The sequence below is a fragment of the Syngnathus acus genome, chromosome 8 (assembly GCF_901709675.1).
Source record: "Syngnathus acus chromosome 8, fSynAcu1.2, whole genome shotgun sequence".
NCBI lineage: Eukaryota > Metazoa > Chordata > Actinopteri > Syngnathiformes > Syngnathidae > Syngnathus > Syngnathus acus.
Window position 1 is genome coordinate 55461 of NC_051093.1, and position 14821 is coordinate 70281.

The 14821-nt window shown below is 47.4% G+C and overlaps 2 non-coding genes across 2 annotated transcripts; both read right to left on the reverse strand.

Annotated features, from left to right (window-relative positions):
- Window positions 1-2472: 2472 nt before the first annotated feature.
- Window positions 2473-2544, reverse strand: trnaq-cug. The gene has a single exon. It is a non-coding gene; the product is annotated as a tRNA-Gln (tRNA).
- A 763-nt stretch (window positions 2545-3307) lies between these two features.
- Window positions 3308-3392, reverse strand: trnas-aga. Its single transcript has one exon. It is a non-coding gene; the product is annotated as a tRNA-Ser (tRNA).
- Between the last annotated feature and the right edge of the window lie 11429 nt (window positions 3393-14821).

A 14821-nucleotide genomic window follows, 5' to 3' on the forward strand; every position in this document is an offset into this window, starting at 1 on the left:
ACCGATGTCCTGTTAACTATAACCTACTGTCTCTCCCCCACTCCTTTTTTTTTTTTTTTTATTCCATGTAAAGCGTCTTTGGGTTATTGAAAAGCGCTATATAAATTGAATGAATTATTATAATTATTATTATTATTATAAACACAAACGAAGAGCTGAGAACGGCCCTGACGTAAAATTCAGAGTTATTCAAAAAACTATTACATAAATAACACGTTAATAAAACCATCTGTGTCACTCCAATTCATTAAATCCATCGATCGTCCTTTGTCAACAATGCGTGCGCGCAGCTGACGGCGCTTGCACTTCAAAATATTCCACAGGCCCATATAACGATATATAAATTAGATATCAAATAACTATTATATAAGCAATAGTATTATCAAACCATCTGTGCACTCTAAATCATTAAATCCATCGATCAAATTCCTCGTCCTTTGTCAACAACGCCACGCGTGCGCCCTGACGTCAGCCTCGTCGTTATTCCACAGATCTAGTATATAACTATATTGTAGCGTTAACAAAGTACAAGGAAAGACGTGGGTTTGGTAAACGGCTCTTTATCTAACCAAACAAACTGCCAGGCGTGTGGCGGCGTGGACTTCCAGCCACGGAAGTGGAAGAGAGCTCCACAGAATAGGACCGGGCGTGCGTAAAAGCCATGACCGAGCCCCATCCACCGTCCCCGGACAGCCACCCGGCCGAGCGCCGGCCCCAGACTTCCATCCACGGAGGTGAAAGAGAGCTTCGTCATCCCGTGATCAATCTTTGTCCTTTATGTAAACAACCACCGCACCACGCCGCGTCGCGCTGCTGACGTCACTTGAAATTCAAATTACAGTAATCCCTTGCTACATCGCGGTTCGTTTATCGCGGTTTCACTTTTTTTTGGGGGGGGGAAAATATTTGAAAAAAAACACATATAAGTCGCTCCTTATTATAAGTCGCCCCCCCACCCAAACTATGAAAAAACCGCGACTTATAGTCCGAAAATTACGGTAATAACATTGTTTTTTGTCTGTAACAGAACAGATTCAATTCGCTACCACTATTTTTATGGGACTTATCTTCTCACCAATTTAAGAAGGCTCTGAAATCACTTCTCTTAGACACTTTCCATATGGTATGCTAAATGAACCTGGATCCATTCATTATTCTCTTTAGTTATAGTTTTGGTGTGTTTTTTTCCCTATTGTTGTATGTCGTATGCCAGGGGTCACCAACCTTTCTTAAACCGAGAGCTACTTCCTGGGTACTGATTAAGGCAAAGGGCTACGAGTTTGACACACACTTCTGAAATAGCCAATTTGCTCAATTTGGCTTTCACTGTGTTATTATTGTCATTTCCAGTTCACATGTAAGTGTGATTTTAACAAGAATAGCAAAAATACAGTCAAACCTTGGATTTTGGCCAAAATCCGTTCCAGAAGGCGGTTCGCAAAGCAAATCGTTCGAATCCCGAATCATGTTTTCCCATTACAAATAATAGACTAAAAATTAATCCATTCCAAGCAAAAAAACGCCTTTTTTAAGCATTTGTTCATTTGCGCATTTTTGTCAGAACGCGCAACCGTAGCGCGTCTCCGACCGCGCAACTCCACCGCGCTGGTCGCATTATTGTGGCAGAGCCGTCGCTGAAATTTAGAAAATATTTTTGAAGTCCTGATGTACTTTCCAAAATTTAAGTGGACCCCAGTGCGCAGGGAGCTTAATTTTGTCCGATTGCGCAACTGCAGCGCACCGCCGAACGTGCAATCGTAGCGCGCTGCCGACTGCGCAACTGCACCGCGCTGGTCGCATTATTGTGACAGAGCGGTCGCTAAAATTTAGAACATATTTTTAAAGTCCTAATAGACTTTCCAAAATTTAAGTGGACCTCAGTGCGCAGGAAGCTTAATTTGGTCCGATCGCGCAACCGCAGCGCACCGGGCGCTCACTGTCGCATTGCTTTAGGAGCGTCTTTGTGTTTTAGGATGGCTGTACTGCTCCCACTTGCTTCCTTTGGAGGCATGATTAGAGTTGATGCAGTCCTCAGAGTAACGAAAATGTAATAACGAACGGAATCAGTTGGCATGCGGGTCCTCTCGGCTCATCTCGCGAGGTTCGACAACCGAATTTCGTCCGACATCCGAAGCAAAAAAATCTCAAATTTTTTGTTCAAATACCTATTTGTTCGAGAACTGGGACGTTCGAAAACCGAGGCTCCACTGTATTTAACTGAAATTGCTGATCCGAACGGCCAAGGATTTATAAGGAAAATCTTGAAATTGATTAGGGTTGCCCAAACCTTTGCATAAGACTGTATATGACCAAAGATTTGAGGTCCAACTGAGACTAGAACTGAGATCACTGGATTCAGAGTCTAGAGTGCTCATGGAACCCTCAGGTGTAGGGAAGCATACGATTTCATGGGGCAGCACACAGGCTGCTGCCCTTTCGCGAATTTTTCCCAGCTAAATGACAAACTATTTGAGGTCCCACCACGACTTGAACTCGGATCACTGGATTCAGAGTCCAGAGTGCTTACCATTACACCATGGAACCCTGGCAGTGACAGAAGGAAGAGAATAATTTTCCGAGCGCAATGTACTCACTAAGGCTCATTTTACGAAATTGACAATAGTGGAGGCAGGGCTTACACACTCATAGGGCTGTACACAAAGTACTGAATTGGAATTTCCAAATTTTTGTTCCATGTAAATGACTACAAATTGGAAGTTCCACCAAGACTTCAGAGTGCTCACAATCACAGCATGCAAACATTGGTTGGTTGGTTGGTTGGTTGGTTGATTGATTGATTGATTGATTGATTGATTGATTGATTGATTGATATTTATTGATCCCGGGGGTGGGGAAATTCAGGCCCCAGCAGAATCCATACCACAGAGCGGGTACACAAAAGACACACAGATGGCATGAGCGCAATTCAAAAGGCTCTCATAAGGCTGCCACACAACGGCGCCACAAAGAAAGCCAGTAAGTGCGAAAGATAAAAGCCTTCAAAGCAAAGCAAAGCAAAAAGACAAAGAAAAAAAGTAACAGCGGCCAACCAGCACCCCTCAATATCAGAGAACACACCAAAACACACAAAATGGCCTCCACGGGGTCGATAAACAGGTGTAAGGGCAGTCCAGTTCAACAGTGATGGAGGTGCAGAGGACAGCCTGGATGATGGCAGTGTAGAAGGTCTTCAGCAGCTCCCACGGCAGGTCGAACTTCTTGAACTGTTTCAGTATGTACAGTCTCTGCTGGGCCTTCTTCCGGACAGAGTCTATGTGGCCGGTCCGGGAATCTAATACAAAAGCTGTATCATTGGTGTCAGGATTCGAACCTGCAAGGGGGAACCCCCATGGATTTCTAGTCCATCACCTTAACCACTCGGCCACAACCACACACATTGTGGAGGTCCTCACATTGTCAAAATGCATATTGCAAGGATCTAGTAAGATTCTAATTCAAAATCTGAATTGCCGTCTGCAGGATTCGAACCTGCGAGGCGAGACCGCAATGTAACTCCAGTCCATCGCCTTAACCACTCGGGAACAACTACACTAAGCAAATTTGGCCAAGGTCTTCACATTGTCAAAATGTGTATGGTGAGGATCTGGGACAACGAGATTCGAATACAAAAGCTATATCGTTGTCGACAGGATTTGAACCTGCAAGGGGAGACTCCAAGGGATGTCAAATCCATCGCCTTAACCACTTGGCCACAACAAGACACATTGGCTTGTTCCTCACATTGTCCAAATGCATATTGCAAGAATCTAAATTCAAAAATGTCAGCAGGATTCAAACTTGAGAGGGGAGACCCCATATGGATTTCTAGTCCATCGCCTTAACCACTCTGCCACAACAACACAAACTGTAAGACACACTGTTAAAATGCATGTGGTGAGTATCTCATAATACACCACGAGATTCTAATAAAATTTATGGATCATTGTCGGCAGGACCTGAACCTGCGAGGTGAGACCCCGACGGATTTCATGTCCATCGCCTTAACCACTCGGCCACAACAACACATACTGGGGTGTCCTCACATTGTCAAAATGCATTTTGCGAGGATCTGGCAAGATTCTAATTAAAAATCTGAATCGTTGTCAAAAGTATTCGAACCTGCGAGGGGAGACCCCAATGGATTTCTAGTCCATTGCCTTAACCACTCAGCCAGAACAACACACTGTGTAATGTACACCGTCCAAATGTGGTGAGTATCTCATATTACACCACGAGATCATTCAAAATCTGGATCGTGTTTGGCAGGACCTGGACCTGTGAGGTGAGACACCAGCGGATTTCTAGTCCAGCTCCTTAACCACTCGGCCAGAAGAACACTCTGTAATACACACCGTCTAAATACATGGTGGATAAGGCAATGGACTTGAACATCAGAACTTTTAATACTATCTTCGTCGCTGATTGTACTTCAGTTCATTTCTGGTAAGGTCCACCTCAAATTGCATTCAAATTCAATTAATTCACTGATCTGTTCCCATTCAAAGAAACAGAATTAACACAATACCAATTCCAGTGGCGGTCTGCTTCTGGTATTTGTCCATGTCTATATGAAAGGTGGTGTTGAAGAAGTCCAGTTTGGCCATGAGTCTCTGTTGCATGGACACCATCTCGTTCTTCTGCTTGGACAAGGATGAGTTTTGTCTCAGCAAGCCCATCCTGGGAGGAAAATATTGTCATTGTCATTGTCATGGATACAGTTCACACATTCATGTGTGTGTGTGTGTGTGTGTGTGTTTCCTACTTGGCTTCTTTCTGTCCCTGCTGCAGTCTAAATCTCTGCCATTCCTCCTTCAGGGAACGGATGGTGTGCCACGCCTGGCCACAAGTCCTCCTCAGGGCTGTAAGGCAGAACACGCTTTGGATTCTTTTCTGGGTAAAGAAGAAGACTACAATAATTTTTCCATTAATAACTATCATAAAATCTAGCTTTATATCTACACAAAAAATAATATGATAATCAGGGGGTTAAAATACATCAAAGTGTGGAAAAAAAAGAGTAATTTTGTAAATTTAATTTAATTTAAAATTGTTAAATGGTGACAAATTCAATATTTGTGTTTCGTACACAGTATTTTTACAATATATTTGATATGAATGTTTTTTATTTTCCCATTAGCCCTTTTTTAATGTTCAAACTGAATAATGTTACATTGGCTCACGCGATGAAGCATACTTTTCAGTAATACAATTTCTGCCTTATTTTTTATGTTGGTAATTCTAATGCTAAGAATGTTTAAAGAGTTACACTATTCTATGCCACACACTAAGAATAAAATACATTTTAATTCCAACAAAAGGAGGAGGAAGACTCATGGATAAAACTGATATTTTTAGGGAGGATGCGAGGAGTCAACGGTGGTTCGTAACTACAAGATGAGCGATCAAACAGGAAAACGAGAGGGAAGTCTGTCCGCCGCCCATCTATCTCCTGCACATAGTATGAGATTTGAGACATGATGTGCCATTGACATTTTTTCATGCGAGAAGTTCTATCAATCAATCAATCACTATGCCAGTGCCTCTTGAATTTCTTACAAGTCACGAAACCACATTGAACTTTGACACTAGGATGACAATGACAACTGAGAAAAATGTCAGAAAAAATGAACTGTTGAACCAATATGAGGCACATTCAAATTAAGCATATGTATCAGCATACAGTTACATTGAATAGTTATTTATATCAAGCACATTCAATTGATCACTTAATATTAAAAAAACAAACTTCATATGTTTTGGTCTCAAATCTCATATATTTAACAAATCACCAGCAATATATATTGATAACATTCCTATAACTAACGTGTGTTCTATACGATTCCTTGGCATTACGATTGATGGATCATTGTCCTGGAAATCTCATATCATGACTATTTCCACAAAAATGGCCAAGAGCATTGGTATTGTAGATAGGTATTGTGTAAGATTCAAGATGGTGGCGCGTGCACACGCAGCGACCTCTCTCTGTCCCGCCCGTACGGTGTTTTGTTTGTTTAATGAGTGTTTGTCCGAAGGTTTTGTGTGTTCGTCTTGTCGTACTGAGTCGTGCTACAAGTACAGCAGGCAGGTTCTGCTCGACATCGACGAAAGCGAGTTTTGTGGCGTTCTGGACTTTGAAGCGGGGACATTAAAGGAGCTAGGACTGCTCCGTCCTGAAACGTCGCCGGACTCGCCTGCTATTCCTCCCCCGGTTAGGGAGCGTCGGAAGCGGTGTGCGAGGAGGCTGAAGAGGGGCAAGCGCGGAGGCATCCGGGCCAGGCTGGCGGCCAACCCAGCTCGCCCGGCCGTGCCTTCCATTCTTCTGGCGAATGTTCGATCGCTGGACAACAAAATGGATTACGTTCGCCTGCTGAGATCTACGAACCGGACAGTGCGTAACTGCTGTGTGCTCGTGTTCACTGAGACTTGGTTGACTGTCAACATTCCGGACTCTACTGTACATCTGGAGCGGCTAGTGTGCTATCGGGCGGACCGGGCCATTGTAAGAGGGGGAAAATCGCGAGGAGGTGGAATATGCGTCTACATCCGTGACGAATGGTGCCGGGACTCTGTCGTGGTATGCAAGCACTGCTCGCCACTGGCGGAGTTTGTGATCATTAAGTGCCGTCCTTTTTACCTGCCGAGGGAATTTACTGCGATTCTGCTAGTCGCGGTATACATCCCGCCTTCCAACATCGAAGGCGACAGGATCGCGGCTCTTAGTGGACTGTACCAGTCTGTCAGTGAAAAACAGACGGCGCACCCTGACGGTTTCACCATGTTCGCTGGGGATTTTAATCACGCTAACCTGAAGTCTGTTTTTCCGAGGCTTCACCAACATGTTGATTTTCCAACACGTGGTGACAGCTTCCTGGACCTGGTCTACTCTTCACATGAAGGAGCTTTCAAAGCCGCCCCCCTCCTCCATCTTGGACTTTCTGACCATATCACTGTTATGCTTTTGCCCGCATACAGACAAATGGTGAAAGCATCCAGGCCGGTTCGCAAGCGGGTTAGAGTGTGGCCTGAGAGTGCCTCTGATGTGCTTCGAGACTGCTTTGGCTCTACTGACTGGGAAATGTTTAAGCAGGCGGCCACTTGCGATGATCGGACGGATATAGAGGAGTATACTGACTCTGTTTCCTCTTACGTCGCGAAGTGCATTGATGATGTGACCCACTCGAAATACATCGTCTCTCGGGCTAACTGGAAGCCGTGGCTGACTGGGGATGTCCTCGGGCTGCTGAGGGCCAGGGACAAAGCCTTCAGAGCGGGGGATGAGGCTGGCTTGAGGACAGCGAGGGCCGACCTGTCCCGGGGCATTAAGGAGGTGAAAAGGGCGTTCTCTTGCAGGATTACCGCCCACTTCAAGGACAGCAAGGACGCACGGAGCCTTTGGCAGGGCATTCAGACCATCACGGACTACAAGCCCGCGCCGCAGAGCTGTGAGGGCGACATCCGTCTGCTCAACGATCTCAATCGCTTCTTTGCTCGCTTCGACGCTCAGAACAGCACTTGCCCGCTGAAGGCCCCTCCTCCTCCACAAGAGCAGCCCCTGTGCCTCTCTGCTGATAGCGTGAGGAGGGCGCTTGCCGCTATCAACACTCGTAAGGCGGCGGGCCCTGACAACATCCCGGGTCGAGCGCTGAAGGACTGCGCTGGGGAGCTGGCGGGTGTCTTCACGGACATCTTCAACACTACTATCTACTATCAGGCTACTGATTAGATGGCGGACTACGGAAAGATGGCGGCGCACGCAGTTGCAGCGGCTCAGCTCTCCCGATCTACACATTGTTTGTTTTTTATTAGTGTTTGTACCCACTGTATCTCAATCATACACCACCTACAACCGGCAGGAGCTCCTCAGGATAGGTGTTTACTGCGAGTTGAGTGTCGCAGCGGAGTTTCACCGCTCGAAAAACATACCGGAGGATATCATCAGGCGCCCCGGCTCCCCTTGGATCACCATCCCCGCTGGGAGGAAGCGAAGGCAGCGCAGAGAGAGAAAACAAAAACGAGGCTGCAGGGCCGGCGCGCTAACCAGGCTACGGAAGCAGCCGTTCAAACCACCGCTCCCTAGCCTGTTTCTTACCAACGCCAGGTCTCTTGCTAACAAAATGGATGAACTAAGGCTACAGATGTCTGCGAACCAGCCCGTGAAGGACTGCTGCATGGTACTGATCACCGAAACCTGGCTTTATCCACTCATACCGGACTCTGCTATCGAGCTAGCAGGATACACCACACAGCGTCATGACAGGACTGAGAACTCCGGCAAGAGCAAGGGGGGGGGGGGGCTCTGTATGTACGTCAATAACAACTGGTGTACTAATATGGTGACTGTAGACAGTCACTGCTGCCCGGACCTGGAGTACGTGACTATTAAATGCAGGCCCTTTTACCTCCCTCGTGAATTTACCGTAGTCATGACGACTGTTGTTTACATACCTCCGGAGGCTAATGCTAAGCTAGCTATCGGACTATTACATGGCAGTATTAGCAGCCAGCTGAGCAGATATCCTGACGCAGTCCACATCATGGCAGGGGACTTTAATCATGTAGATTTGAAAGCAGCACTCCCTAGTTTCCATCAGCATGTTAAATGTGCCACTAGAGGAGTAAACACTCTGGACAAGGTCTACTCCAACATCAAGCTAGGCTACAGGGCAAAACAGCTACCTCACCTGGGCCAGTCTGACCATATGTCACTGCTATTAATCCCGGCATATACCACCATCAGGAAATCAGCTCCTATCATCACTAAAACTGTTCAAACCTGGCCTGATGACGCCTCTCAGCAGTTGCAGGACTGCTTCGACAGGACTAACTGGGACATCTTCGAACATCGGGACTTGAACGTGTTCACAGACAGTGTTCTGTGTTATATTAAGCACTGCACAGACACTGTCACAGTGGACAAACTTATACGGATATACCCCAACCAGAAGCCCTGGATGACCCGGGAGGTCCTTCGGCTGCTGGAGGAGAGGGACACCGCCCTGTCCCTCAGGTCTGAGGACGGGGCTCTCTACAGCACAGCCAGAGCCAACCTGAGGAGAGGCATCAGAGAGGCCCAGCTTGCCTACAAGAAGAGGATTGAGGATCACCTGGACAGCAACAACAGCAAGCAGGTGTGGCAGGGAGTCCAGCATCTCACCAACTACAGAACCACCATCGGAGCTGCTGAAGGGGACGCCTCACTGGCAGAGGTCCTCAATACCTTCTTCGCCCGGTTCGAGTCCGAGCCACCTGAAGGGGCCACAGACCGCAGCAGCTTCACCCTCACAGTGAAGGAGCACGAGGTGAGGCGCACGCTGCGGACCATCAACCCGAGGAAGGCTGCGGGTCCTGACGGCGTCACTGGGCGTGTCCTGAAGGACTGCGCAGATCAGCTGGCTGGAGTCTTCACAAAGATTTTCAACCAGTCCCTTACTGAGTCCACCGTCCCATCCTGTTTAAAATCCTTCACTATAGTCCCCCTGCCCAAGAAACGCCACATCACCAGCCTCAATGACTACCGGCCAGTCGCACTCACCCCGGTGGTCATGAAGTGCTTTGAAAAGCTGGTACGGGGTCACATCACAGCACTCCTGTTCAGAGGTTTTGACCCCCACCAGTTTGCCTACAGGGCAAATAGATCCACAGAGGATGCAGTAGCTACAGCCCTCCACGCTGCACTGTCCCACCTGGAGCAGCCGGGGAGCTATGTGCGGATGCTCTTCGTGGACTTTAGCTCTGCTTTTAACACCATCCTCCCCCACAGACTGGTGGACATACTGGAGGGCCTGGGACTTCCACATAATACTTGCAGGTGGATTAAGGGCTTCCTGACGGGTCGCAGCCAGAGGGTGAAAGTGGGCTGTCATACATCCACACCTCTCAGTCTTGGTACCGGCTCCCCACAGGGCTGCGTACTGAGCCCACTGCTTTACACGCTCTACACACATGCATGCACCCCCGCCCACCGCAGCAACACCATCGTGAAATTTGCGGATGACACAACCGTGGTGGGGCTCATCTCAAAGGGGGATGAGTCTGCCTACAGGGACGAAGTGGTCCAGCTATCGGAGTGGTGCGGAGAGAACAATCTGCTCCTAAACACGGCTAAAACCCAAGAACTGGTCATTGATTTTAGGAGGAAAAATAAAACGGACATTCCACCACTCATCATCGACGGGGTCTGTGTGAAGAGGGTGTCCTCCTTCCGCTACCTGGGAGTCCACATCGAGGAAGACTTCACCTGGGGCGTGAACACCTCTGAGCTGCTTAAAAAGGCCCAACAGAGACTCTACTTTTTAAGGGTGCTGAGGAGGCACAGCATTACACGGAGACTGCTGGTGTCCTTCTATCGCTGCTCCATAGAAAGCACTTTAACGTACTGTATATGTGTTTGGTACTCCAGCTGCACTGCTGCTCAGAGGAAAAAGCTCCAAGGGGTCATCAACACAGCACAGAAGATCATTGGCTGCCCTCTCCCCACACTGGAAGACCTACACAGAACCCGCTGTCTCAAAAAAACACAGAACATTCTGAAGGACGCTTCCCACCCTGGCCACTCCCTTTTCGAACTGTTGCCATCAGGCAGACGCTACAGATTAATTAGGTCGAGGACTAGCAGATTCGCCAAAAGTTTTTATCCTACAGCGGTAGTCACATTGAATGCAGCTAAACGTAAATGATTATGTCTGTGTATGTTCTTCTGTGGGTTTTTAGCTTTTTTTTTTTTTTTTTTATTCTATTTATTCTATATATTTTTTATCGCATGCGCGGATCGGTTGGCACTTTTTAAATTTCGTTGTACATGTGACAATGACAATAAAGATCTATTCTATTTCCCTGCAGCAGGCCGTCGTCCCTTCGTGTTTCAAGGCTGCCACCATCGTACCTGTGCCGAAGAAACCTGCCCCGTCCTGCTTCAATGACTACCGCCCCGTGGCACTGACGCCCATCATCATGAAGTGCTTTGAGCGGCTTGTCATGGAGCACATCAGATCCATTCTACCCCCCACCATAGACCCCTTCCAGTTTGCGTACCGAGCCAAACGGTCCTCTGAGGATGCCATCTGCTCGGCCCTCCACTCGGCCCTCACCCACCTGGAGAGTAGGGACTCGTATGTGAGATTGCTGTTTGTGGACTTCAGTTCCGCCTTCAACACCATTGTGCCACAACGACTCATCTGCAAACTCGCCAAGCTGGGCCTCAGTACCTACCTCTGCTACTGGCTACTAGACTTCCTCAGACTTCCTCAGTCAGAGACCTCAGGTGGTACGTGTTGGCGACAAGATCTCCGCTAGCATCACGCTGAGCACGGGGGCCCCCCAAGGCTGCGTGCTCAGTCCGCTACTCTTCACCCTGCTGACGCATGACTGCGCTGCAACCTACAGCACCAACCGCATGGTGAAATTTGCTGACGACACGACTCTGGTGGGTCTCATCACCAAGGGCGACGAGACTCTATACAGGTTGGAGGTTGACCTTCTGGCCACGTGGTGCAAGGACAACAACCTCCTGCTGAACGTCAACAAGACCAAGGAGGTTGTTGTTGACTTCCGGAAGGGTCACACCCAACACCTGCCGCTGACCATCGACGGTGCTGTGGTGGAGAGAGTGAGCGGCACCAGGTTCCTGGGGGTGCACATCAGTGAGGATCTCTCCTGGTCCACCAACACCGCATCACTGGCGAAGAAGGCACAGCGCCGCCTGTACTTCCTGCGGAAGCTCAGGCGAGCGTGTGCTCCTCCGGCCGTCATGACTACATTTTACCGTGGCACCATTGAGAGCGTCCTCTCCAGTTGTATTGCTGTTTGGGGTGGTAGCTGCACTGACTACAACATGAAGGCCCTCCAGCGCATAGTGAATACGGCTGGTAAGATTATTGGTGCTTCTCTCCCCTCCTTGAAGGACATTTATACCTCCCATCTCACCCGCGAGGCGACCACGATTGTGAGTGATGTGAGTCACCCCGCTCACTCTTTGTTCGATCTTCTGCCCTCTGGGAAGAGGTACAGGAGCCTGCGCTCCCGCACCACCAGACTCACCAACAGCTTCATACTCCAGGCTGTTAGGATCCTGAACTCTCTCCCCCCTTCTGCGTAGCGTCCTGTACTTTTGCGCTATATTCTGACTGTCTGCTGTATGCACACTTGCTCCGTTTTGCTCCTCTTATTTATTGTGTTATTTGTTTATTTATTATTTATTCATCGCTCTTATTATTCATTGTTTGTGCCTTCTTGTTTTTATTTTGTGTTAGTTTGCTTGTATGTATGTATGTCGTGTACTATGTCTTGTCACCGTGGGATAGTGGAAACGTAATTTCGATTTCTTTGTGTGTCTTGACATGTGGAGAGATTGACAATAAAGCTAACTTTGACTTTGACTTTGATTGTATGTAAAACCCGTCATCTAATCAGCCCGAGGCAGCCACTATGCTATACTATTCAATGATCTATCCGTATATTTACTCTTGTAATATCGCTTGGGCTAGTACTCACCAGACCAAACTTGAGCCTGTATATCGTCTGCAGAAACGAGCTCTAAGAGTACCGTTTTTTTCCATGTATAATGCGCCCCCATGTATAATACGCACCCTAAAAATGGCATGTTGATGCTGGAAAAAAGCCTGTACCCATGTATAATACGCGCCCAATTTATTTTTTATTTAAGTCCCAATGATCGTCACACACGCAGGGAGGCAATGGGTCCCATTTTTATAGTCTTTGGTATGGTCTTAACTAGGCTGGATGTATTTTTTTTTGTTGGCGTTGATTTCTCCGACTGCCCGTAAAGGCACCACCGCGATCAGATGAAAAGAGAGGAAAGTGACGTGCGGACATGTGAAAAAGGCGGCTCTGTATGGGAGAGACGTTGAAGAGGAATAAAAACACCCTTGGAAACCAAAACTTGCCCCTCGTCGTGACTCGGAGCCGCAACAAATGTTTCGGATTTGTGTAGGGTACATTGTGACAGCAAACGAGCAGGTGATCGAGCAAGCGTCTGATACGAGAGCATTGCGTTCGTATGGAGCGTGTTTGAAGTGAACAGCAGAGACGAAAGGAACAAGGCAAAGTGTTGTGAAATAAAATATTACCTGTAATACGCATTTTGTTATTTGCTGATTGTATTAAACCAGTGGTTCCCAAACTTTTGCAGGCTGGCGCCCCCTTTGGCTCCCCAGTGAATTCCTAGCGCCCCCCCCCCCAGGCACATATGGAAACAAACACCTCTTTCTTGATATTTGGTTTGCTGCAATTTGAAAAGAGAAAGGTTAAACACAAATGTGTATTTCACAAATAAAACCCAATTTAGTATTTAGTAAACCAATTTATTTTTTAGCAGTTTTAACTGCCTGGTTAGTTAGCCTGTCGCCACATATTAGCTTTGCGGGCTCGACTGGGGAAACATGTCACGTGACCGGGACGAGTGTCTTGACCTGAATTAATTGATCGTCGATAAAAAAAAAAATTCTGTGCAGCTTGGCGGTACCGGTCCGCGGCCCGGTGGTTGGGGACCACTGCCCTAACCAGCTCAACACAACACAACACGGCGCGTTCTGGCGAGTCCCCAATTTCATGTTGACTTGAACTCAAGATGATGTTGACCGCCAGAATGCGGTTTTTATTATAAAATAAAATTCTGAACATTACAAGCTTGAAATTACAAACCTGAGGTTTTTGCTTTTGTAGTCTATGCTGTCGGATCTGACTGGGCCAGAGCGGCGTGTTGTGTACAAATCGACTGCCGCCCCCCTACCGCCCCCCTACCGCCCCTTTGGGAACCACTGTATTAAACTATCACATTCATTGTCAGTCAAGAAGAGAAGAGGACTATTATCCCTTCTTTGACGAAATGACCAGAGCACAGTACAAACACACTATTGTCGGTCAGTCCTGTTGTTGGTTTTGTTGTACCATGATTTTCTTAAAAAAAAAATAAAAAAAAACTTTTTAATTAAAAGAAATTTGCACCCATGTATAATGCGCACCCCAGATTTTAGGACAATAAATTAGTTAAATTTTGCGCATTATACACGGAAAAAAACGGTAATATGTTGTGTACATCCGAAACATTCATCTCAGCCTCTTTTTACTCGGCTAGGTATCCTCACTGTTCTTCAAGTCAATCATCTTCAAATTGGTCATTTTGTTCATGGCTCATTGGGGAGAACCCTTCCCCTATTTTTTTGAGAGGGGCTGGACTTTCTTCCACTCTGGAGTTGCCCACGGTGAGAGGCGTCGAGCAGGTGTGGGCATACCGTAATTTTCGGACTATAAATCGCGGTTTTTTTCATAGTTTGGGTAGGGGGGCGACTTATAATAAGGAGCGACTTATATGTGTTTTTTTTCAAAAATGTCAAAAATTTTCCCCCCCAAAAAAAAGTGAAACCGCGATAAACGAACCGCGATGTAGCAAGGGATTACTGTAATTAGAATTTCAAGTGACGTCAGGAGCGCGACGCGGCGTGGCGCAGCGGTTGTTTACATAAAGGACAAAGATTGATCACGGGATGACGAAGGGCCCCACGTACTACCGGCATCATTAGCGGCTTTGTTTCGAAGTGACACGGCGGACGAAGAGTTTGAAGGATTTAAGGATTTGGAGTGACACAGAAGGTTTGAAAAACTATTATGGCTTTTACCCACGCCCGGTCCTACTCTACGGAGCTCTCTTTCACTTCCGTGGATTGAAGTCGGGGGTCGGCGCTCGGCCGGGTGGCTGTCCAGGGACGGTGGATGGGGCTTGGACAATGCTTTTACGCACGCCCGGTCCTACTCTACCGAGCTGTCTTTCACCTCCGTGGATGGAAGTCGAGGGCCGGCGCTC